This window comes from Euprymna scolopes, chromosome 25 (assembly GCF_053919585.1).
Source record: "Euprymna scolopes isolate OS-2025 chromosome 25, ASM5391958v1, whole genome shotgun sequence".
Classification (NCBI taxonomy): Eukaryota; Metazoa; Mollusca; class Cephalopoda; order Sepiida; family Sepiolidae; genus Euprymna; species Euprymna scolopes.
In genome coordinates this window covers 95812561-95840527 of record NC_136506.1, presented here as the reverse complement: position 1 = coordinate 95840527, position 27967 = coordinate 95812561, and the positions used below count along the sequence as shown (strand labels likewise).

Sequence of the window (27967 nt, the reverse complement as noted above, 5' to 3'; positions counted from 1 at the left end):
ATTTTAAGCATCATTTAATAGTTAATGTCTAAATGAATATTAGAAAAATTCATCCCTCTTTAGTAGATGTCGTTGATAGTTTAACCTTTTCCCTTTCCAATTATTTTAAAAGTATTGCAACGTGGCCGTTACTCTTTACGTTAATAATTCATAAAAATAAAACTTTACTTCAGTAAGTCATAAAAATAAAACTTTACTTTAGTAATTCATAAAATAAAACTTTACGTTAATAATTCATAAAAATAAAACTGTACTTCAATAATGCATAAATTAAAACTTTAGTAATTCGTAGTTTAACCTTTTCCCTTTCCAATTATTTTAAAAGTATTCTAACGTGGCCGTTACTCTTTACGTTAATAATTCATAAAAATAAAACTTTACTTTAGTAATTCATAAAATAAAACTTTACGTTAATAATTCATAAAAATAAAACTGTACTTCAATAATGCATAAATAAAACTTTAGTAATTCGTAAAAATAAAACTTTACTTCAGTAATTCATAAAAAATAAAACTTTACTTCAGTAATTCATAAAATAAAACTTTACTTCAGTAATTCATAAAATAAAACTTTACGTTGATAATTCATAAAAATAAAACTATACATACTTCAATAATTCATAAAATTAAAACTTAAGTAATTCATGAAAATCAAACTTTACTTCAGTAATATATAAAAACTTTACTTCAGTAATTCATAAAAATAAAACTTTACGTTAATAATTCACAAAATAAAACTTTACTTTAGTAATTCAGGAAAAAACTTTACGCTAATAATCCATAAAAATAAAACTCTACTTTAGCAATTCATAAAATAAAACTATACTTCAGTAATTCATAAAAATAAAACTTTACGTTAATAGTTCATAAAACTTAAACTTTACTTTAGCAATTCATAAAAAAACATACTATACTTCAGTCATTCATAAAAATAAAACTTTACTTTAGTAATTCATAGAAATAAAACTAATAATTTACTACTTTACTTTATTAATTCATAAAAATAAAGCTAATAATTCATAAAAATAAAACTTTACTTCAGCAATTCATAAAAATAATACTATACTTCAGTCAGTCATAAAAATAAAGCTTTAGTAATTCATAAAAATACAACTTTACTTCAGTAATTCATAAAAACTTTACTTCAGTAATCCATAAAAATAAAACTTTACTTCAGTAATTCATAAAATAATACTGTACTTCAGTAATCCATAAAAATAAAACTTTACTTCAGTAATCCATAAAAATAAAACTTCAGTAATTCATAAATTTATTATTATATAAAATTATTAAAGTAAAGTTTTATGTTTATAAAACTTTACTTTAATAATTCGTAAAATAAAACTTTGCTTTAGTAATTCCTAGAAATAGAACTTTACGTTAATAATTCATAAAAAATGAAACTTTACTTCAATAATTCATAAAAAATTAAACTTTACTTCAATAATTCATAAAAAATTATTTTAGTAATTCATAAAAAACTTTATTTTAGTAATTCATAGAAATAATACTTTACTTCAGTAATTCATAAAATTATTATTATATAAGATTATTAAAGTAAAGTTTTATGTTTATAAAACTTTATTCATAAGATAATACTATACTTCAGTAATTCATAAAAATAAAACTTTACTTTAGTAATTCATCAAAATAAAACTGGAAATAAATAAATATAATCCAGATCGGCATTTTTTCTTTTTACAAAACGTTTTCATAATCGTTAATTTCGGCACCACTTAAAGTATCTCGTTGCCACAGGTAATCCAACCTGGTTGCGTTTTTCCTTCCTCTGATCGCATGCTGGTCGCAGACGACTCATTCTCGTCTTCAGGCTGACGCGTCCATTTTCTTTGGCGTCGACTTTTTTCTGTCCTAAGCATGCGGTACATTTATATCTCCTTTTTTTTACCATTTCTTTTCTCCTGCTCACTTCCTTATTTGTATATGCACGTTTTTCTGCTGCTGCTGATTTCCAACATGCTCATATGTACTATGAATGAATAAGTATGAATAGAGTATCGTTAGGTTTATGTGTAAGTAGTGTTAATACAACGGGTGTTACTTCCCTTGGTTTTTTTTTTACATTGAAGTCAACAATTATCAAGGCCCGGGGGCCACTCGGGGATAAGTTTATTGCGTGTACAGTAATCAATGGGACAATATCGTAGTAATTGTTAGTAATGGAGATCTGATAATGTGTCTTACTTAAGGGGGCGGTTCATCAGGAATTTGTTTATGTTGCACTTGAAGATATCCAAGTTATATTCAGGTGGAAAACAGGCAAACGGAAGAGAGTTCCACAGGCATGCACTTCTAAGAAAGAAACTTTGTTCATGGAATCTACGTTTTGATTTAGGCACAGATAAGAGTGGGGAAAACTACTGACAATGGTTTCAGCTAGACGGGTGTTTTTCGTGAAAGATTGGTGAGGGGGGGACCAGAGATTGGAGCTCAGACGAGCGCTTCCCATGGAAGTAACAATAAAACAATGACAGGCTCGCAACTCCCTTTTGTGGGAGAGAGGTTGCAGGGAAGAGAAAAGGGCATCCCCCACTAGGCTACGAAGTCTATTTTGTACTTTGTCAAGGCAGGATAGGCTGTTTTTAGCAGCTCCTGTCCAGATATGGCAGCAGTACTCCATCCTTGAACCTACTTGGCTTTTATATAGATAGAGAATTGCATCAGCAGTGAGATATCTACTGGAGGAGTAGAAGGACCCCACCATTTTTCCAGCGACCTTGGCAACAGATTTGGTGTATGTGTTCCATTACCGATCAGGAGTAAAGGTCAATCCCAGAAGCTTATCAAAACATGGAGCCTCCTAAAGACGAGAGCCATCCATTTCAATTGATGCCAGATGGGGATCAGAGCATTGATGATGTAAAGATAGGAGGTTGGTTTTAGATGCATTAATCGTAACCAGCCACCTCTTCCCCCACTATACCACACACTCAAGATCAGAGGAGAGAGAATCAGAGAGAACTTTGTCACTTACATGCTTTCTACCGATCTAAGCTACGAAAACAGGACCATTGCCAGCACCTTCAAAATGCAAATCCGGATGGTTCAACTCTTGAGGGCACAGCTCAACAAAGTTTCTGGCAATGGTTATGATCTTTGGTGTGGTTTTAAGTGAGGGTTATATCATGCCACCTCACATTTTCGAAGTTAGCTTGAAAGTCAATACCAAAGTGTACCTGGATGTGCTGAAGAGTGTGGTGATCCCCTGCGGCAATCAGGTGGCTACTGGCAGACCCTGTGTGTGTCAGCATGACTTGGCGCTAGCCCACAAGTCCAAAGAGACCCAGGCTTCAGGAGTGCTACGAATTTGTACCCTTCTCTCACTGGCCCCACTCCTCTCCCGACCTGAACCCACTGGATTACTTCGTTTCGTCATATATCAAGAATATGACCAACATGACCTACCACAACACCAAAGCCAGCTTGATCGCTGCCATATGCCTAGTACTCACCAAGCTCCCACAGGCGCTTGTGGAGAAGGCATGCTTCCAGTTCCAGATCCGTATCAAGGTGGTGATTGAGGCTGAAGGTGGCTGCATCAAATAGATCTCAGCTCTACTACATAATCAAATTACCTGAACTGAGTTATTCAATAAAAGTTTTAACATAAAGCTGTAGTGTTGTTTTCTTTAAGGCGACAATTTTACCGTTCCACCCTGCACAGTCAAGGAAGCAGGGGCCTGAAAGGGAATTCCAAAGTCTAGCATTTTGAGGGAAGAAGCTATTTGAGTAGAAGACTTTACGGCATCTAGGGATCTCTACAGTGAAGAGGTGGGATTTTGCCACTTGTTGGGTTAGTAAGGAGTATTTACGTCGAGGGGGTACTAGTGTTTTGAGTTCGTCTGAGTACTTACCATTAAGGTACTTACTAAACAGGCACAAGATGCCACGTTTCAGCATTTTTGTGATTTTGGTTGTTGACTGAATCTGTGAGGAGCGATCGTTTTGTTGTTATATTGAATGTTAAGTTAGTGTGTATCTCTCTGGTTATTAAGCTTTTAATTAGGAAAAGTTCATTATTTAGTGAGGTAGTATACTGTATCAGTAATCATCAGTGTATTCGGTTTAATGTGTGTTTTGTTGACATGTGTTAGACGACTTTTAGAAATTGATATATCTTCTGTCTTGGAGGTTAGACACAAGATCAGGAGAGATTTTGAAAAGCCAACAATCTCTGGTCTATAAAAAATGCCCATAGAACCTGGTCAGTATTCCCTGATATGAGCACCTCTGGCGATTAGCAATTAAATAATTTCTTCTCAACCAGACAAAGTAAAGTTTGAGAGGGTAGACCTCCTAGGATTTCCCAGTACCATATCGAAGCCCAACAGCAACAAATCCACTGTCAAACTGATTATCAAGGAAATCTACTTGCTTGGTAAAAACAACACTGACTGAAGCTGTGCCAAGGTAGTTCAGGTTAAACTTATAGGATTGATCGTTTTTATTGTTTTTTATTTTTCTTAGATTTAATGTTAGTGTTTATCTCTGTTTATTAAACTTTTAAATAGTGGAAGTTCATTACCTAGTGAGGTAGTATGCTCTATTAGTAATCATCATTATCATCAGCAACAGCATTGGTTTGATGTCTGTTTTATAAGCTGGCACGTGTTGAACGGCTTTTTAAAAATTGATTTTCAAACCAAGTAATCTCTGGCCAGGTCTTTAGTTATACCTCTTCCTCTCACATCCATCCTTATTACTTCCTCTCGTGGTTTCGTTGGCATTCCTCTGATAGCTGACCCTGCTACCTCAACTGTTCCACTCGGATTACATCTTCATTTAGTGAATTTGCTTTTATGCAATTAATTGCAGCAAACTTTTAATTTTCCATCCCTCCTCCTCCTCCTCCTCCTCCTCCTCCTCCTCCTCCTCCTCCTCCTCCTCCTCATCATCATCATCATCATCATCATCATCATCATCATCATCATCGATCGACTCATTCCTATTGATGATGATGATGATGATGATGATGGAAAATGGAATGAGTCAGTCAAAGACAACAACATCAACAATGAGACACCAAAAGAAGACAGGGTCTTGCCCCCCCCCCGTAAAGAAGGTGAGTAGTAAAACTAGGCCCGAGCGAAGATTGTCAAAACACGGAATAACCTGTGTAATCGGACTATGTACAGGACGCTCTGTGTTTTCTGCGGCACCGACATGTAGATTATAACACACATCCTCACAAACTGTTTCCTAAGTGAGGCATGCTCCGACGCGGACCTGAAGGATGCCTTGGACACTGCCCGACAATGGACCTCAAGATGGAGTGAAACCCTATCACGATGATCACCATCGTCATCAATTTAGCGTTTGTTTTACATGTTGGCATGTATTGGACAGCTTTTAGAACTTTACTTATGTTTACGCGTATTATTTTATTTATTCAAACTGTTGAACTTATTTTGAATATTATTCACACAACGTTTCGGCCAATTTAACTAATGACTTTTTCAGGTGTTTTTTGTCGAACTTGAGAACCTCTACAGAAATTTAATTCACGGGAGTAGTTTGCTCTTGTTTCAGCAGCCATGGCCGGGCAGAAGTCTTAATTAATTATATAAATAGTATTGCGCATACTGAGTATTGGACCTCAAACTTCCGGAAGACTGTCATTTAGAATGGTTATTACTAAAGGTATGGAAAACTCTACGATAAATTTTAAGAATTAAAAAATTAAAACTGTTCGTATTCTTGGATGTGTATGTTTACTACTTGTTATTGTGAAGATCACATCTGCCAAAACATTGTGAGAATAAGAACAGACGTTCATCCCAGATCTGGAGTGGAAGACCTGCATCAGATCTGTTGCTAAGATCTCTGGAAAAATCGTTCTACTGCTCCAGAAAGTATCTCACTCCCGATGCCGCCTTCTACCTGGATAAGAGCCAGATACAGCCTGTTGCCACATCCGAGGAGGTGCCACAAAGGGCATTCTCTTTTGCCTTGACAGAGTGCAAAACTGACTTTAGAATCTAGTGGGGATGTCCTCTTCTCTTCCATGTAATCTTTTTCTCACAGAAAAGAAGTTGCTAATCTTTCTCTGACTCTATCGTTTTCATAGAACGAACTTTCGACTGAGCTCTTAATCTCTGGTTCAACTCTGTAGAACATTCAGAGCAAGAACTCGTCTAGCTACAACCACTGGAAATAATTTTCTTTTCTTCTCCTGTGTACCTACAACTAAACATAGTTTCCATGAGCAGGGTTTTTTTCCCAAGAACTGTTCGTCTGTGGAACCATTTTCAAGAAAAAATGGCCTCATAACAAATACATTACGGCCATTTTTCTCTGTCGGTTGTAAAACAAACCTCAAATTCTTATTGAGCCGTTCGAGTAATCAATTTTATGCCAGATCCAACCACGGTTTGCAATCCTTAAGGTTTTTATTTCATCATTCATCTAAAACAAATCATTAGCCTTGTCCTTGAATAGCCTTTAGGCCTTAATGAACGAAGACTGGTTAGTAATCTAATATATAAAAGGTACTATGTCTGTCTGTCTGTCTCCATATTTTCAAACTCTATCGCTTCCAAATTTAAAAGTCACAGAGTGGCGCTAGGGGCCTCAAATGAGTCTTTAGCCGGTTAAAATAGCTTTTAAAATATCAGAAATTGAAAAAAATTGTTATAGATTATACATTTTTTTTTTATTTCACGTTATATTAGTTGTGTTATGTACCTATGCTTTTGTGAGGGTCTTTTTTAGTTTGAATCGCCAGATAATCATGACAGAAAATCATGCCAGGAAATCACGTTATAAAATGACGTCAGAAAATCACACAAGAAAATAATGTCAGAGAATCTCGCCAGAAAAGAACGTCAGAAAAGAACGTCAGAAAATCACGTCAGAAAACTACGTCAGATAATCATGTCAGAAAATTATGTCAGAGAATTTCGTCGGAGAATTTTGTCAGAGAATTTCGTCAGAAAATCACGTCAAAAGACAAAAACAGGCGCGTTACGCTGTAAATTAATGTCTGTCAATATATGTCGGTTGTTTCACTAAGGAAAAAAGTGAGTTATTCCTTTCTTATGTTCCTTGCAACGGAATTTACAACGTGTTGGGTCCCTACGTATAAACAACTTAACACGTCTGTAAGCGTGTGTAACATAACACTCATGGTTTAAATTTTATTAAAATCAGAAATGCTTATAGGGAGTTCTTTTTCCGTGAACCAACTACAAGTGGGTGCCTGTAGATATTCAGCACATAGAGGTTAACGTAGAGAACCACTTCCATTGTTTTCCTTGGATAAGTTTATACACATAATACAAATTTCACCAAAAAATATTTAAAGTTTTCAAGGAGGATTCGTCTTCACATCAGCCTTATTTTAAAAGGAAACTTAGAGATTTGATTTAATTTCCCGCTGTCTCCCTGAAAAAATTTTGATGCTACTGCATTATACGAACCGGAAGTCGGTAATTGTGCAATCACGAACCGGATTTTTCATAAATGTCCGCTCGGGCTCGACTGGCATCTGACGTCATCGCCAGAATATGCTAAGCACCGTTAAAAACGCTCGGAAACCTGTTCAAATTATTATTTTGCCTTTTTTTAAAAATAGTATTTTCAAGTTAAATTCACTTTTTGCTATAATTTTTTTCATTGACTTGTTAGGTGAAAGTACACTATAGTTACAAAACACTTTTCCCTTTCCTTATTAAGAATGGGTTTCTAAAAATAACGTAATTTTAGCGCGGTAACATAGATGCACAAGTACTTGCTATTTAAGTTTCATAAGAATCTGACATTTTTTAAGTTTTAACGTGGGGGGGGGGGTATGACATTTAGATATCTAGGAACACTTCTATTGTTTTCCAGAAAAAAACAAAAAAAAAAAACAATGTAGAATAGTTTAAATTAAAAAGAAGGTTTTACAAGAAAAAAATGTCCGATTTTAGTTATTTTTAGTTTTAAATTACGGCGTAATCACGTTGAAACACCGGTTCCTGTTAGATCACCAAAGTTAAGCAACGTTAAGTTTGGTCAGTACTAAAATGAGTGACCATTTGGTAATATCAGGTGCTGTATGTGCTTCCGCTTATCTTGGCATTGTTTCCTGTCGTCTAGCACTTCTCCTTGCCACTGGACTCAAGCAGTGCCGATTCAGGAGGTGTGGTTGGAGATTGTGCAACCCTTGTCTCGCAATTACATGTGCAGCTGCCCTTACAGAGGGTATCCATTGTCTTCTGAGACTGAACAAAGGCATCATCGCTCAATACTTCTAAAGTAAAATTATGTATTTGTTAAAGGTTATATCGTTTGTACATTTATAGAAAAAATATTTAGTGCTTTATTTATTCTTTTTTCAATATACCCCATTTTTCTTAAAATAAATACATGACAGAGTTCAAAATAGATTTCGTAGCCTAGTGGGGAAGTCCTTTTCTCTTCTCTGCAACCTCTTTCCCACACAAGAGACGTTGTGAGCGTTATTTTCATGGCAAGTGCTCGTCTGAGCTCCAATCTATGGTCTCCCCAGGCCTGACTTTCACAAAGAACATGCATCTGTCTGAAAACACTATCAATAATTCCCCCCACTCTTTATCTGTGCCCAAACCTAAACTTAGATTCCATGAACAAAGCTTCTTTCTTAGAACTGCACGCCTGTGGAACTCTGTTCCGTTTACCTGCTTTCCAACTGACTACAACATGGTCGTCTTCAAGTCCAACATAAACAAGTTTTTAATCAGCCGTCACCTTAAGTTATTCAATATACCAAATTTCCACTACTAACGATTACCACAACATTTTCTCATTGACTACTGTACGCTCATTAACCCTTATCCTCGAGTTGCCTCCGGGTCTTGATAAGTGGTGACTCCTTTGTAAAAAAGAAGTATTATCCATCTGCTTACAAGTTAAATGGCAAATTTACAAATGCATAATTTTATTTCCAAGCACTTTTTTTTATACACATATACAGTAAAAATAATATTACAAATAAAAGTATTTGTAAATAAAACCAGCTTTTTATAGTAAACCTTCTTTAATGAAAATATGTAATGGAAAAGCTATAGAAATACATATTTATGATTCAACCGGAAGTAAAAGTTTTAAAATCTGTGCTATGGCAAAATGTGTCCTTTTGGCTGTTGCTCATTTTGGGGTGCTTCAAATCTATTTGATCCTGAAACTTCTTGCACTTTCAGTTCCCTTTAGCTTTGTGTGGTGTTCTTTCTGATGTGTGTTCTATTCTATTGTGCGTTCTATTCTATTGTGTGTTCTATTCTATTGTGTGTTCCCTGTGTCTGGTTGGCGTTTGTGATTTATACATATTAGTTTCCGCAGCTATTTTCATCATTGCCGTTCAGCGCAGAGTTACACTCTTCCATATGTTTCCAATTTCTTCTGGCCCTGTCGGTGGGGCATTAGAATACGCCGACTGCTCCCCCCCCTGCAGAGGTTAAAAGTCCCTCAATGGGGGTCCTGGATATGACCTTAAACTATATCCAGTTGTGAGGCCCCAGCTTGTGGGCTTTGGGGAGTGTGGAGCGACCCTTTAATTACCATTGCTCCCAGGTTCACTCTGACCCGGAGTGGTAGTACCTGTTAGGGTCCCAACTATGGGTTAAATAGAAACCGACGTGAAAACAAATATATTCTATTAAAAAATTTTTTCTTCAAAATCTTTGGATTCGGTATTAAATAACCCGAAAAGGATTGATATGCCGTAAAACAAAAACAATCAACCAACCAAAATCCAATTTCTTCTCTTCTTTAAATTTTTTTAAAAAGACTATTTTTAGTATTCCTGAGATTACTGGTCGTATATTGAATTTCTTCATGTTCCAGACGCCTTTGAAGTTTTGCGCTTTTTTTTTTTTTTTTTTTTTTTGTCTTCTCGATTTTCACATTGTGGTATTCCGGAACAGTAAATTCTACGATTTGGTAGTTTTATTTTCTTTTTAACTATTATGGCGTGTGGTCTGCTTGGTTGGTAAGTCTTGGATGTGTCCACGTGATTTTTTGAATAAAAAAAGAGGATTTCATTTTTTTAACTTTATTTTTTGCATGATACTTTTTTAGAAATAAAGGACATACAGAAAACTTCTTCATGCGTATCTTATCGAACACGGGAAAACTTTCTGTCGAACTCGTTCTACCCTCCAATAGATATCTCACTGCCGATGCAATTCTCTACCTGCATAAAAGTCTAGTATATCCAAGGATGGAGTACTGTTGCCACATCTCGATAGGAGCTACTGGAAGTACCTTATCTTGTCTTGACAAAGCTCAAAATAGACTGCATAGCTTAGTGGGGGATGTCCTTTTCTCTCCCCTGCACCCTCTTTCCCACGGAAGAGACATTGCGAGCCTGTCTCTGCTTTATTGTTATTTTTATTGCAAGTGCTTGTCTGAGCTCCAATCTATAGTCCCCTCTTGCCTGACGTTCATGAAAACACTCGTCTAGCTAAAACCACTATCAATAATTTCCAACACTCTTTATCTGTGCCTAAACCTAAACGTAGATTCCATGAACACGGCTTCTTTCTTAGAACTGCACGCCTGTGGAACTGCTTTCCAACTAACTACAATGTAGTAAGCTTCAAATCCGAGCTGAACAAGTTCTTGATGAGCCGTCACCTTAAGTAATTCAATTTACCAATTTTTTTTGTTGTTTTTTACAAAAGAGTCATCACTTATCAAGGCTCAGAGGCCACTCGAGGATAATGGTTAATTTTCACGACTAACGATTACTACAATATTTTCCCCCATTGACTACCGTACACTCATTAACCCTTATCCTCGAGTGGCCTACTGGCCTTGATAAGTGGTGACTTCTTTGTAAGAAAGAAAAAAAAAAGAAAACTCAGGATTCTTTCTGTCAAACTCAGGAATCTGCACAGAATTTCAAACTAAACCCTTTATTTAATCCATGGAATAGCATCCTCTCATTCCGTCGGCCATAAGTGATTAGAAGTCCTAATTTGCAGGTATAATTTTGAGTATCACTCGCTCTAATAATTGAACCGTCAACGTCCAGAAGAGTGTAATTTGAAATACATTATCATTATCTATATAAATAAAACAGTAGATGTATATGTATGTGAAAATATTTAACCGATAAACTCTTAAACTACTGATCACATAACACTGAAATTGACAGGAAAAAGTAATCATATGCCAGAGATGGTTTATAACGAGTAAAATCTTTGTATGTATGGATGAATAACGCGTGCAGAAATATATCGAAAAGTTGAAATGCAAATTTCATAGTTTTATTACTTCTGCGCATGCGCAAATTCATTCATAATTTGAAGTGGGTTAATGTTAAACTTTTCTTATCCATCTGTCGATAGCTCAAATGGAAGGAACGCAGCTGAAGCACTAAGTGTTTTCGTTTCGATTTCAGCTGATGGCATCCAAGTCACTTTTTTTAAAACTTTTGAAATCAGTACTATATACGAGAGACAATATGATATTCATAAGATAATTGTCTCTGTAATAATAGATAGGAAATCTGCTTGAATTTTACGACCGGGCTAGTTATTAAAATAAAATCTATTATTTAAAAAAATATACATTGTTATTGATTTTTAACTTTCTACCCCCCCCCCCAAAAAAAAAACAAAAAAACAACAAAAAAAAAAAAAACTATTATTTTGAAATAATATAAAGACATAGTTTGTAGTTTTCATAAGAGATGAGTTTAACTCGAAAGGGTACACAATAAAAATCGAACTAATCAATGCTGGGTTGATTTGAGCCAACAACCTTTTAATCTGGAGGTGAACTCCATGATCGTTGTACCATGGAAAATCAGTTGGCAACGGAGGCAGATGTTATCATTTAGTTTAATCAAAACTATTCTAGAATCAGAAATAACGGAGGTTGTAGATTTCTTACGAGAGCAAATGTGACCCAGGACAAATTAAGTGTAGAAACAGAACAGATACTACACTTGGATTTATATATTTTATTTCGCAAAACAAAAATGATTAACAAAACAAAATAAGACACAATAAAAAAAAAAGCGTGTGGGGAATCAATGTTCATCCTTGTCACTGTACCTTTGAGTTGTTTACGCTAATCCTTGATAGAGTTCTCCGTCACTATAATACAACAAACATACCAGGGATTGTCCTGTTTAAGATTCCCAAATCAAATGTTTTTTTTTTTTAATTAGATAAAAAATATATATAGACTCCATGTAAAATATAGAATTTATAAAAACCGATACTACACTTGGATCTTAGCCCGAATGCCAGATAACTTGTTTAATTATGAGCCATTGCTAAGCTTCACACAAATACCCTCCCGTTCTTTGAATGTTGGAGGCTGAGTCTCCTTGCTGCTGCGGTTGCTTGGAGACGTGGGCGGAAAGTCAAGAATCTGTTCTTAACAATCGAGGAGTTGTGTAGCAAGATGTTTGTTCACGTTACATTTAAATTTCTACATGATTGGTACAGCAGGGAAAATAGGGAGCTGAGAGGAAATTCCAAAGCAAGCAGGCTGAGAAAAAGAAGCTATTAGAAAAGAACATTTTTTTGTCATCTGGATACCATTGTAGTGAATGGGTGAAATTTTGCTGCTAGTCGAGTTAGTCAGACGTATTTTGTTAAGGAGAATATGAGTGTAGTGATCTCGTTGAAGCACATTTCATTGAAGTTCTTGTCAAACAAGCACAGGAATGCAACATTGCGATGATAGAACAGGAATTGTAGGTTGGCAGACAGTACGGTAACTATTAGGTTAGAGACATTGTTTTGCACCTCTAAATGGGACTAGTGGTAGACGCACCAGCACCTCTAAATGGGACTAGTGGTAGACGCACCAGCACCTCTAAATGTGGCAATAATACTCCATGTATTAAAAAGAATAAGAAAAAAAGTAAAAAGAAAGAACGAATGAAATCAGAATAAAAATAATTAAAGAAGAAAATGAAGAATTAAAGAAAAGGAGATTGAATGAAATAAAAGACGAAAAGAAAGAAAGAATATCGGAAAAAGGACAAAAAGTGAAAGAATGAAAAAAGAATGAAATAAAGAATAGAAAAAATAAAAGAAAATGAAGAATTAAAGAAAAGGAGATTAAATGAAATAAAAGACGAAAAGAAAGAAAGAATATCGCAAAAAGAATAAAAAATGAAAGAAAGAAAATGAAATAAAGAATGAGAGAAAAATAAAATAATTAAATAAAGGAAGGACGACTAAAAAGACGAATTAACGGAAGAAAACTGAATGTAAGAAAAAAGAACAAAAGAAGTGAAAGAATGAAAGCAAGAATTAAAGAAGGGAAGAAAGAATGAAAAAGGAATAAAATAATCAAAGAAAGGAAGAACGAATGAAGAAAAGAAAATCGAATGTAAGAAAAAAGTATTAAAAATGAAAGAAATAAATGAATAAAAGAATGAACGAAAAAAAAAATAATTAAAAAAATAATAGGACGAATGAAAAAAATGAAAGAAGAATAAAATAATAGGAAAGAAAGAAAGATAGACTGAAAATTTAATGAAAAAAGCAAGAATGAATAATGAAAGAACGAAAGAAAAAAGAAAGAACGAAGGAAAAAAGAAAGAACGAAAGAACTTCGATTGTAAATTAAATTATGAAAAGTAATACCAATGATGATAATGATATTATTAATAATATAATCAAATTACTTCGCACATGACTGCAATATTAAATCAGTTATAAAAAAAAAACAAATAAAAAATAAATAAATGTCTGTTTTGTAACATGTTGTCAGATTGTCCGATTGGAATCATTTCAGTTCGTTTAACTGACAAAGGGGGAAAAATAAATGAAACAAGGTTACTGCTGTTCATTATTTACTACGGATCTGACCTTAAACCCCCCCACCCCAAATAACTCAACATCTCTGTAATTACTAGACGATAGACAACATGTTCGTTATTCAATTCTATTTACCATATGGCTGAAAAAAGTTATTTGTGTTCCCTCAGATAAATTTATTTGTTTTTCTTTGTTTTTGTTAAAACCAAACTGTTTTTTTTACCCCAACCTAATCCTAAACATAACCCTAACAAAACCTTAACCTAGCCCAAAACATAACCCCAACCTAACAAAATCCTTACCTAACTCTAAACATAACCCTAACAAAACCTTAACCTAGCCCAAAACATAACCCCAACCTAACAAAATCCTTACCTAACTCTAAACATAAACCTAACAAAATTCTGACATAATCCTAAGTATAACCCTAAGAAAACCCTAACTTAATCTAACCCTAAGCATAACCCTAACCTAATTGTAAAAATAAACCTAACAAAATCTTAACCTAACCTTAAACATAAATCAAACAAAATTTGTGTCAAATTATTAACGAGATAACATTTTTTTGCCAGTTTCAGAAACTTACCAGTAGTTTCGTATCAAAAGCTTCGGAAACCTTGGCAATGCTGAGCTGATCGTATTGTGAAATGTTCGTACTCTTCCACGCAGTGTAAAGAACTTGCCACAAATTGCTGAATTCACGGTATTTGAGGTATGCCAAATTATTAACAAGGTAGTTTGTGTTGTCAATTAAATGGGTCCTATTACAGAACAGCTAGCAAAAGTTAAAACTATGATCGAAATATTGAAAATTATAGGAAGGTACCATCAAACTGTGAAGAACTTTGTCAAAGATCCTACAAAGGTACATAAGAGAGCCGATAAAGGTAAATCTAGAGTTGTTTCACGCTGTTCTGTACTCCAAATTAAACGTGAAGTTGTTAAGAACCCTGGGCAGACAAGTTCAGAAATCTTTGACCAAACCGGTTTAAAGAATGTCTAAAAAATACTCGATGTCGCCTTCTGAAAGAAGTGGCACAATCTGTTAAGCCTGTGACAAAGCCTCCATTAAAGCAACGTCACATACAAAACCGATTGAAATGGGCAGAGGACAACATGAAAACGGATTTTTCCAAAGTTTTGTTCACGGATGAAGTGCATGTCACTTTTGATGGCCCAGATTGCTGGAGCAACGGATGGGTCCTAGATGGACGATATAGTCATCAGCGTTTAAGGCGCCAACAAGGTGGTGGTGGGATAATGATTTGGGCTGGAATTAACCAAGGTACATTAGTTGGCCCATAGGGAGTCCCAGAAGGCGTAAAAATTACGTCAAATGCTTACATAGCTTTTCTGAACCATGGCCGAAGAAGCAAAGATTGACGTTCACAAGAACCATCATTTTTATGCAGGATAATGCTCCCTCGCATGCTGCAAGCAAAAGCAAAGAGTATTTGCAACAACTGGGGTTCTCTGGGCGATGAAAGATGGAGTGGCCTGCGAATTCACCAGATTTAAACCCAATTGAAAACATTTGGAGTATCATGCAAGTGGACGCCAATTTAAGAGCAAAGATGAGTTGTGGGATGCTCTCTAAGAGGTATCGCGAGGAATAACTGTTGACGAAATCACAAATTTGACTAATTCTGTGGACCAACAGCTTTTACAAGTCATTCATAAAAAAGAATCGCACATCCCTTACTAATTATGTCAACGTAGAAATTGCTATGTAGTTATTGTTCTAAGCATTTTTCCTAGTTCATTTAATGTTTGAAAATTATTTCAATAAACAAGTTATGGGTATATTGTGTTTTTTCTCAACCTCGTTAATAACTTGGCACACTGAAATCAACAGATATTCCTATCTTCTGCCATAGTTTCTCTAATACTGCTTTAAATACGTTCATTTTCTAACTGGAGTAGCTGAATAGTATTGTAAGCACTTTCTCAAAGTTTCATGGATTTTTATTCACTCGCTTTAAAAAAAATGTAAACTCACTAATAATTTGATACGCAATGTATATATATATATATATATATATGTATATATATTGAAGAACTTTTGATAAATAAGGCAAAACGTCTTCACTCTAGCAATTTTCTTAGCTGAAATAAGTATTTTTTAACGAAAATTGAAGCATATAAACAGCATATTCATGTCAATAACATAGTGGAGGAGCAAAATAGGCTCATCCAAATTAGTGACGGGTCGATTCCAATATTTTAATTCCAATACAATTTCCGATTCTGTTCAAAATTCCCGATTCTGATACAATTACCAATTCCAATTCTTTTCAGATTTCTAAATATTTTGTTATAGAGTTGTTGATGTTAGTATTATTTTCGGAAATCCTCTGTAAAGGATCACAGCACTAAATTAACATGTGTTGTAATTATGAGCGAGCGTTGAAAATGTACGTATAAGTTGTATTGGCTTGTTTTAGATATATACAAATATATACTCTCTGTACTTTAATGACGCTGAAATATGTTGAGTATTCAAACAAATAATCATTTCGGATTATAAAACAATACTGTTTATTTTTGCCAATCAACTAGTAGCTTGTGGCAAGTGATAGAGATGAGATGAGATGAGATGTGATGAGATGAGATGTGATGAAATGAGATGAGAGATGATGGAGTTGACGGTTGACAATGATGAAGGAATGTGTACACACGCATCTGGTCTTTGTTCTCTCTTCTCTCTTTGACCCACAAAAGCATTTGCTTATATATATAACTTCAAGTCTTTTGATCTGAGAGGATTGACGTCATGGGTGAGAAGTAGAATTCCTGTTATTTTTCTGAAAATAATATATATATATATATAGTGTATTCATTATACAAACATTATTGGTTACACATGTGCATACATGTTTCAGTGGAATCCCAGTTCAAGGATAACACCTCATCAAACAAAAAACAATCGATTCTTTTTTTGGTTTGATACGATTTTATCCTTGAATTGGGATTCCACTGAAACATGTATGCACATGTGTAACTAATAATGTTTGTATAATAAATATACTATATACATATATATATATATATATATATATATATATATACATATATATATATATATATATATATATATATATATGTATGTATGTATATATATATCAGTAGTTTACATTCCAAAGTCAAAAAATTCATACCTGTTTATATATATATAACTTTTTTCTTTTACTAATATTTTATTTTGTCTTACACGTGTTTCGTTGAATGGCGTAGGTTCAACAAACAACTCATCAGAGAAAGTTAATATTTTCCTCAGAAAAGCCAAACAGTTTTTTTTCTAGTTTTTAAGAGTAAGGGTATGAATCAGCATGTTAATTTCTTTTTTTATTTTGTTGGTATTGGTTTCCTTTATTCTCTATATGTTTTAGAATCAGGTACTTATCAAAATGACTGCGCAGAGATTACTAAGATAATAAAATAGTGGTATTGATCCAACAGGATTCTTGAATCGTCAGTCTACTCCAGCATTTAATTCGACACTTTTATATTCAAATTTGAATATCGTTTCTTTTGTAATGTTATCTGTAGTTAATAAATCGAACAGCCAACATGCTAATATAAAATGGATCTATTGCTATAAGTGTAATAGAGAGTTATAAATTGTAATGTATATGGGTAACGGCCCAGCTTGTATCTAGAATCTAGCATTGGAATCGTTTATATGCTACACGAGCTAGTAGCAGCAAATCCTGGGAACATCAACCTGAAAGAACAGTTGGAAATGATTTATATACCATACATTATGACCATGTAATCCCTACAGCCACCTACCTTGAAAATGCTGCTGTCAAACCTGATATAGTTATATGGAATAAGTCAGAGAGAGTTGCAACCTTAGTTGAAGTGAGTGTTCCTAATGATGGAGGTCTGAATAGAGCTGAAAGGGAGAAACAGACAAAATATCAAGGTCTCATGTATAATATGAAAAGAAAATGGAATCTTAAGGAGATATCAATCATACCAGTTATTATAACTGCCACAAGGCTTATGAAGAAGAACCTGAAGTCCTACCTAACTAATATTCCTGGTGAACCAAGTGCAAAAGAAATTCAGACAATGTCACTTAAAAGAACAACGAGGATACTAAAAAGAGCTCTCGGTTGGTTTCAGTAAAAAGCAGGGCAATGTTGGCAGCTGGTTTGGCTGCCCATACCCAGCGTTACAATCTTCAAACGAAGAAAATTAAATTAAAGAAAAAAAGAAAGAAGGGTATGTCAATACTTTTTCTGCATGTTTACGTGTTTGAGTAGAATCTCAGGTATTCTGCAATTACATTTTCTGTCTAAGATACTTTCATTCAATGCTAACTCGTTATTATTCCTTATTTTGCTGATTTCCCTACTGTTGGAGCTTATTATAGTGTTAGTTAAGTTGATTGATGTCGAGAAAGATAATTTTACCGAGTTTCTATTTATTATTTTGCTTAATCTATTCTCTGGAGGAGGGGGGGGTTATCAATTAATCCGTAGAATTCCCTCGGAATATTGTTTTTGATATGCTCACTGAACGGTGGATTGAACCAAACCTGTCTCTTGCGTCTATTTCTCTTATTAATGGTACCCCACCCACGTCATTACCTGTTCTTTATATATATATATATATATATATATATATATATATATATATATATATATATGGATATATTTATACTCGCAGTCAAATGAAATATTGAAATTATTTGGCTAGAATCTGGCTTTTTGAAGATTATAAAACTCTTCTATCGTTAAACTTTAATGACAATCGGTAAAAAAAACCCCCAAAAAACTATATTTTCAAACCAATAAAATATGCACAAATTTGCCTTCATTTGTATATATAATGTCCTAGCAGGCAGCTTCCGTTTTGCTGCTTCGGTTGTCTCCCCTGTGGCCTAGCCAGGCTACTAATATATATATATATATACTGGTAGCCAAATTGAATATTCAAATGCTCATATTTTTGGTTCTTTGGGACGAAACTAAATGAAAATTTGCAGGCTTTTTGAAGATTATAATACTATTCTATGGTTAAAATTTTATGACAATTGGTAATAAACAACCTATATTTTCAAACAAATAAAATATGCACAAATTTGCTTACATTTGTATGTATAGTGTCCTGGAAAGCCAACTTCAGTTTTGCTGCTTTGGGATAAATTTTTTTTAGTCTTTTTTTTTTTTTTGGTTGTCTTCCCCCGCTACTAATATATGTGAATATAGATGTATATGTATATATCTGATATATATGTTTTATGAAGTTTTATTTTACTAATAGATTCATTTTAGTACATATGCTGAAAAAAAAAAATCGATATTATTTGTTAGAATCGATTTGGAGTTACGGTTCGCTTAAATATTTACATTAGTTAAACCAGTTAACCTTCTTTTTATTTTTTTATTTTTTTACTACAGTTATGCCCCTTCTCCCTCTCCCTTTCTTCCCTATACGTTGTGCGAGCCTTTTCTAGTATCACACAAAAACATGCGTTCACATCTCAGGCCATATTTCTTGTCATATACATACGCGCACACAAACATACGCGCACACGTACACACACGTAGATATATTCACGTTCGCGTACATACACTCACATTCACGTACATACACACACACATGCTAACGTACACACATGTACTCACATACACGCACACGTACACATACATGGGAAACGTCACTTCCCCTTTAAAGGAAATCCACACATGCGCAAAAGACCACCGGAAACAACTATAAAAGCAAGAGCAATAAGCTGCTTATTTCTTTTCGAACCAGCTTCCGACCTGAACGGTCAACAGACCATTCACCCCTTTCAGGGCGTGCGCGCCCGCGCACGTCACATCCCCTACTACTGTATGTACACTTTATACGCTTTCTCACTCCATGAACTGGATTGACTTTCTCACCTTTTTTCCCTTTTGCTTTGGTCCATCAACCAGACAAGTTTGCGTCCACAGCTAGTGGCCTGAAGACATTTCCACGTGGACAAGTACCAACAGGTGCGTGCAGCTTTACTGATGTCAACCCTCTATCTTTTTCTTTGTCTACACGCTGGACTGCCATTTCTCGTTCCACTACATTACTCACTCCTCTTTCCACGTGCGGACATGAACACGAGTTTATGGGCTCTAGAGGTTTATGAGGTTTGTGTCTAACTCTCTGACTCCAAATAAAAAAATAAAAAAAAACATATTTTAAGGGTGAATAAAAAAAGGCAACTTTGTTTACTATTTGGGAGGTATATAGAGAAGGTTCGTTTTGTGGCAGAAGAGAATGTTCGTGAAATGTGTGTGAGAAAATCAACAGAAAGAAGGTGGGAACAAAGTTGGTTTAAATTTACTTTGGTGTCTTCCTTTTCTGGTTTTCATGAACGAAGCAGCGTTTAATCATTCAAGGCGTTCGGGCCATAACGTGGGGCCAGTATGTCGTTTTTGACTTTCATAACCTTGTCGGGGCTCCTCTGACCGCGTGGAAAATCAACCGTCCTTTATTTTCTTCCTCTTCAAAACCCAAGAAAAAAACGCGCCAAAAACCAAACTTCCTTTTTCCACTGGAAGTCCCGCATCTTCCAGTCCGCAGTCAATTCTTATTAATCCCCACAAATTACACCTAAAACATTCATTTTTCAACAGGAAATAAACAACATGTTTATTTTATCCAACAATTGAGTTTTGTTTCCTTCTTTCCATTCGTTTCATTATTTTCTTTTGTAGCGAGTTAAGATATTTATATCCTGGCCCGCAACAACCTCTTATTCACCTTTACATTTTATGTGTAAACAAACACGCAAGATTACCAAAGTTTTAATATTATATAGATTTGCTACAAGCAAGAGGTCATTTAGTTTAAAGTCATTCATTGATACTATTAACATGATATGACGTCATTCAACTTCCGGTGGGATACACAAACTCATAATTTTATATAAGACTACCTGTACCTACCTGAGGTCATTTTTAATTTTTATTTGTTTATTTATTTATTTGCACATTTTAACATTTAAGGTAGATAACTCGCATTATATTCTTCAATATAAAATGAGTTATCCTCCATTGCTGGTTCTTATTTTTATGCCTGGACCGGACTAGGTAATTTAAAAGGTACATTGTATTTTAATACGTTATTATATTGCCAATAACCTGGTACAACGGTAGCACATAAATTGGCTAGTCAATTCTAATCTATGTGATCAGGGCTGCCAACCCTCGTATTTCTCCTGTGTGTGAAAATTTGCTGTATAGCATACAAATATCTGTGCGTGATGTTGCCAAGCTAATCAAAAACCTTGATTCAAGTAAAGCAATTGGCCCTGATGACATTCCAATTATAGTACTCAAAAAGCTCCAACCAGAACTTGCTCCCATACTTACAAAGCTGTTTAAGGGTTGTCTTAAGGAGAATTGCTTCCCAACATCCTGGAAAACCTCATCAGAATATCCCGTATTTAAGAATTCAGGTGATCAGTCATCTCACTCTCAGTACAGACCAAGCAGTCTCCTGTGCGTCATGAAATTTTCGCTGGAATATTATCAAATAAAGAAGTAGTCAACCACCTCAACAAAAATAATCTTCTTAGTGACATGCAATATCGTTTCCGTTCTGTTAGATCTACAGCAGATGTGCTAACGATTATATCTCATAGCATTAGCGAATCTCTTGACAAAGGCTTTCTTTCTAGGGTAACTGCTCTTGATATATCAAAGGCCTTGGATAGGGTATGGCATAAAGGCTTACTCCACAAAAATCGTCAGCTATGGTATAGCTGGAGATGTCTTCTCAATTATTAAATCATTTCTCTCTGATAGGTTTATAAGAATAGTAGTTGATGGGCGGAAATCAGAATCTCACAGTATTAATGCTGGAGTCCATCAGGAGTTCATCCTGGATCAAACTCTCTTGACAGTCCACAGAAGAAATGAAATACTTTTCCTGAATTGCAGCCACATCTACTCCCAGGGAAAAGAGGCTGTGCTCAACCTGATGACCTCAAACCCCCTGCATTCAGACTAGCCAAATTCAAAGCCATGGTACCTTTCTTAAGGTGTCACACTCAGCCCCGAAGTCGGTCGGCAAATGTATGCAATGCTCAAGATAGTCAGGTTTTTCGTGTCCTGACCTTCTCTTGCAATGTCACCAACGTCCAAAGGAAAAGTCAATTTAAGGGCCCAATAGAGTGACGGATGAATCAACCCTGGGGCCCTTCACTTGCATTGTTTTGACAGTTCGTCCAGGGAAGGGTCGTTTTTCCTAATAAATTCCATTCCCGAAACAGCCCCTTCAGTGGCCTTCAGAATTGTCCACAAGTCAGTCTTGCAGATCTGACGAAAATTGTTAGAAGTAGGGCGTCCAGGAAATTAGAGGGGACATTAACATCTTTTCCCCCCTATCTGTTGGCAATCCAGCAGAGGTTTTAATTTTTTGCCTACCAAATTCCTCTGTCAGTTTTTGGTTTACAGGCATGAAAATTAATATATAGGGTATTCAAGCTCATGTGAAACTTCATATTTGGGTTTTAGCCGGGGAAAATTGGTGCAAAAGTGGGAAAATTACAAATATGCATGCGTAACGTAATAGCTATTGGTTCATGTTTTGATTGTTAGCCTTGCAGCAAACATGTCTGCATAGATCAGGCATTAACATCAAAGGAGAAAGTAAATCGTAAGCTAAACGTTTTGGTTTCGATTCTCGGTGATAGCGCACATCATTTTTTAAAACTTTTTAAATCATTACTATATATTGGGTCCACTATAATACGATAATAAGTACGAAATCTGCATTAATCAAAATATCATATTTAAGCGTATTTTACGACCAGGCAATGCTGGGCGGCCTGCTAGTAATCTACTAAGAAAAACTGTAGTCTTTCAAAATAGAAAAAAAATAAAAGAATGAATATATATTGCTACAAACATAGCTCATTTCAAGTAGTCATTATGGGCACATTTTTTTTTTGCAAGGGCGTAACCACATATTAAGGCCCAAAGGCAACTCGAGGATGAAGGTTAATAAATATAAGATGGTAGTGTAGTAATTGTTAATGGTGTAAGTTGAGTACAATTAGATTATTTAAGGGGACAGTTCAACAAAAACTTGTTTACATTAGACTTGAAAGCTACCATACAGTAGTCGGCCAGGAAGCAGGCCAGCGGAACAGTATTCCACAGGCAGGCAATTCTAGCAAAGAAGCTGTGTTCATGGAATCTGCATTTAGATTTTGGTACAGATAGAGAGTGGAGGAAATTGTTGATAGTGGTTGTAGCTAGTCGAGTGTTTTTTTTGTGAAAGTCTGGCTAGGAGAGACTATAGATTGGAGCTCAGTCGAGCACTTGCTATGAAAATAATGATAGAGCAGAGACAGGCTCGCCCCCACTCTTCAGTGAGAAAGAGGTTGCAGGGAAGAGAGAAGGTTTTGAAGCCGGTTTTGAACTCTATCAAGGCTGAATAAGGCACACCAGACAGCTTCTGCCCTGATGTGGCAGCAGTAATCTACTTTAGGACGTACTTGGCTCTTATAAAGATAGAGGATTGCATCGGCAAAGATATACCTACTGGAGCAGTGGAATGATTCAATCATTTCCCCAACGATCTTGGCAACAAATTTGATGTATGTGTTCCATTTCAGAGCCATACAACATCAAAATGGAAATGCCAGATGAGCACTCGGCATTTTTTAATGCTTGCGATAATATCATCCAACATTATCAGTACTTTTTTTTGGGGGGGGGAGGGGTCGTCAACACTTTGTGCTACCAGTTGCTATATGATGTTGAAGTTCTTGGAAATAAATTGTTCTGTGGCTTTATCTACGCAGAGGAAGAAAGGAAAGCTCTTTGCAATGTTGGTAGGAAGACAAGCTCTTGTTCTGAATATTTTGCAGGAGTGGCCAACCAAAGATTGGAGTTCAGCCGAGTACCTATCATGGAAGTAACGGTAGAGTAGAGAAAGGCTAGCAACGTCTCTTCTGTAAAAAAGAGGAAGTAGAAAGAAGAGAGATCATCTCCTACAAGATTACAAAGTCGATTTTTTATTCTTTTAAGACAAGAACAAAATTTGAGTGCACCTCCTCAGTTGTGGTAGCAGTATATTATTTTGGGCTGTGTCTGCCCCTTCACTTGTTTGTCATGATTTATGTGAATGAGTGTGGCAAAAGGTCATGTTCTTAAGTATTCTGAATATATTATGTTACACAAGAAAGTCTTCTCAGTGTGTTGGTGGAAGTGAGAGTAAATCTTTGTATGAGAGCGAAAACTTCTCCGACTTCCTATATCTGTGTGCTCTTTTTGAAAATTATAGAGCAGGACTGAATATTAAAATCGAAGAAAGCAAGCCAAACTAGAATTTTGTTTTCTTTAATAAGTGTCAGATATCACTAACTGAAAAGATTTAGACACGTGGCGTTAGTTACTGAAATTATCAAGCACTTATATAGGAGTAAAGCAACTTTACTTTGTAAATTATCATAGTATTGCCAGGGATGCAGTGAAATCATTTAAACTTTTATTTGTTTACACATTTTAAAAACATACATAAAAAATAAATAAAATTTTAGTTGTAAGAAAGACAACTTTTTTACATTCTTTAATTAAAAATATGAATCCAGATTTCAACAAGATATACATGGAACGATAAAATTGTCGCCCTAGAAAAGACAATATCATTCCATTTCTGTTTGATGGAAACTGGTTTTCTGTTGCAAGCTATCTACTAGTTGGCCAATTGTGTACAAATCCCAAGAGCGATCCGGATGGTTAAATACTTAAAGGTACAGCTCAATGAAGTTTCTGACCACGATTATGGTCTTTGGTGTGTTTTCAAGTGAGGGCCACATCATGCCACCTCACATCTTCGAAGTCGGCGAGAACGTCAACACCAAAGTGTACCTGGATGTGCTGAAGAGTGTGGTGATCTCCTGGTGCAATCAGGTCACTGCTGGCAGACTCTAGGTGTGTCAGCAGGACGCAGCACCAGCCCACAAGTCCAAAGAGACCGTCGGGTTAGCTTTAAAAGGAGTGCTACTCTTCTCTCACCAGCCCTCCTTCTTCCCTGACCTGAACTCACTGGACTACTTTGTTTGATCATACGTTGAGAACATCACTAACATGACCTTCCAAAGCCAGCCTGATCGCCGCCATCTGCCGAGTATTCGCCGAGCTCCCGCTAGCACTTGTGAAAAGGCATGCTCCCAGTTTTGGACCCATATTGAAACAGCGATTGAGGCTGAAGGCGGTTACATTGAACAGATGTCAGCTCTACTACATAATCAAGTTACCTGAATTGGTATTTTCAATAAACTAGAGTCTGAAGGCATCAACAAATTATATAATCAGCAGTGATTTTCTCAGATAAAAACTACAGTTGACATCGTTTTAATTCGCTTTTCTTTGCGTTTAGGTCATGTTCAGTTCTACAATACAGGTAATGTAATTTGGTGAAAAATATCCGTTATGTTTGCAAATAACGTATAAAGCAATACAAATGAGGACTCAACAAACAAAGGTAGATCAATAAAAGTATATTAGGTTGGTTGGTTGGTTGGTTGTTTTTGTTTTATGGCATATCAACCAGTTTTGGGTTATTTAATGCTGAATCCAAAGATTTTGAAGAAAATTTTTTTTAATAGAATATATTTGTTGTTTTCACATCGGTTTCTATTTAACCCATAGTTGGGACCCTAACAGGTGTTAATGTAGACATTGGTTACCTCCCTTGCTTCAGTTACATGGTTACCTCCCTTGCTTGTGGTGATATAAATAGGAGTCGGCCATCTTGGTTTAGACAGTTCGTTCGTACAGTTTAGACAGACTACAAGTGTCTCAACAAATGGTAGCAGAGATATCCCTTTGTGTGCGACAAAACGAAAAAAAAAAAAAAAAAAAAAAAAAATTTTTTTTTTTTTTGTACAGCTTGTCTGTAGCACTAGACAGATCGGATATCGGATATGGCAACTTCGAACAAACAACCTCCATTGTTGGAGGGGGAGGATGTTTACGAGAACTGGAAACAAGACGTTGAAATGTGGTCGTTGTTCACGGATCTTTCTGAGGAAAAAAAAGGGCCAGCAGTGTTTTTGACGCTGCCACCGAATATTAGAGAATGTGTCCGTGAATTGCCAACAAGTGACATCGGCGGACGAGATGGCTTGAAGATCTTAATAAAGAAACTGGATGACATATATTTAAAGGATGAACACACGCGCGCTTACATGACTTTTAAGGAATTTTACACTTATAAAAGATCGTCAGGTACCAGTATAAATGACTTTCTTGTTCGTTATGAGTTTTTGTACCAAAGATTAAAAAAATTCAACATTATTCTACCGGAAGGAGTGCAAGCTTTTCTTGTTTTGAACGCGGTTAACATATCGGAAGAGAACGAAAAATTAGCGCGGACAACGTGTTCTGTTTTGACGTATCAAAACATGAAGGAATCGATAAAGAAAGTATTTGGTGACATTTATCGTGATGAAAATGTACCGGCAGTGAAATCAGAGCCCGAAATCGTCAACTATAATTATTCTAAACCGGGTAACAACAAAAGGCGTTTTCGTCGAGGACAATCTAATCCATGTGACCGAAGTGGAAACGTGTTGTTGTGTTACAAATGTCAGTCTCCGAACCATCTAATTAGAGAGTGTCCTAGAAATACGCCCAGGTTTACGGAAGCGACAGAACAAATACACATTACGTTGTTCATTCAAGAAAATATTTATTTGAACAGTACAAATGAAAAAATCTCAAATCTTGTAAAGGAAACATTTGGAATGGCAGTCTTGGATTCTGCTTGTACTCGCACACTGGCTGGCGAAGTGTGGCTTGATGTTTATTTAGATACTTTAAATGAAAGTGACCTGCAACTAGTGAAGTATACGAACTCAGACCGGAGTTTTTGTTTTGGTGATGGAGTGGCTGTCACAGCAATTAAAGTTGCTAAATTTCCGGTTACACTCGGAGGTATAAGAGTTTATATCGAAGCAGATATTGTGAAAAACGACTTGCCTCCTCTATTAAGTCACAAATCAATGAAGACAGCAGGAATAGTGCTAGATTTCCGGAAAGATATGTGCTGGATTTTTGATAAATGTATTGAACTAAAGACCACAACTTCAGGGCACTATTGTCTCCCCTTAACAAATAAGTTGTTGGATCATAGTGGTACTAAGAACATTGTATTACATGTTCAGAATTTTGGTCAGTGTTCTTTCACAGAAAAAAAAAAAAAAGCAGAAAAACTTCATCGACAGTTTGCTCATGCCTCGAAGGAAAAACTTGTTTCCTTGGTTAAAAAAAGTGGCAAATTCAATGACAAGGAATTTATAAAGGCGATTGAGGAGGTTTGTGAAAACTGTCAAATTTGCCTTAGATTTAAAAAAGCTCCACTGCGACCGGTTGTGGGATTGCCTCTTGGCAATAGATTTAATCACACAGTTTGCATGGATTTGAAAGAGTTCATCCACAATGAGGTGTGGATACTACATCTCATTGATGCCGCTACCAGGTATTCAGCGGCAACATTGATCAAAACAAAGAAGAAGGAGGAGATCATCAAAAACATCTTTATGATGTGGATTACCTATTTCGGATCTCCTGTTCGTTTTCTGAGTGATAATGGGGGTGAATTCAACAACAAACACTATAGACAGATGAATGAAAAACTCAACATAGAGACCTGTACTACTGCCGCAGAAAGTCCATTCAGCAACGGTACTGTAGAACGTCATAATTTGATAGTTGCTGAGGCAATGAAAAAAACAATTGACGATGAGAAGTGTGAACCTGAAATTGCCTTGGCATGGGCTATTTGTGCAAAAAATGCCCTCCTCAATTCCTCTGGACACAGTCCAAATGAACTTGTATTCGGTTTCAATGTAAATACACCCTCAATTCTGACAGACCAGTTACCTGCTATGGAGTCCTCTACTACAAGTGACATGGTGAGAAAAAATTTAAATGCTCTCCATAGTGCAAGGAGAAACTTTTTGGAAGCTGAGTCCAGTGAGAGAATTAGGAGAGCTCTCAGGTCTAATGTCAGAACTTATGCTGATGAAGATTATGCTACCGGAGACCAAATCTATTATCGGAGGCAGGGTTTTAAAGGATGGCGTGGTCCAGCAAAAGTGTTAGGCAGAGAAGGCCAGTTTGTCTTAATCAGACATGGCGGAGCATTTTATAGGATGCATCCGTGCCAATTGATGAAAGTGAATAAAAA

At 35.7% G+C, this 27967-nt stretch overlaps 1 protein-coding gene across 4 annotated transcripts in view; it reads left to right on the top strand.

Annotated features, from left to right (window-relative positions):
- Positions 1–27967, top strand: part of LOC145247530 (uncharacterized) — a 204434-nt gene that overhangs the window by 28352 nt on the left and 148115 nt on the right. For 2 of the 4 annotated variants that reach the window (XM_080109358.1, XM_080109359.1), the window contains exon 2: positions 14341–14480. The exons of the other annotated variants lie outside the window; for them this stretch is intronic. The gene's annotated coding sequence lies outside the window, so the exon portion shown is untranslated. The remainder of the gene's footprint in view (positions 1–14340; positions 14481–27967) is intronic. 4 annotated transcript variants of the gene reach the window in all.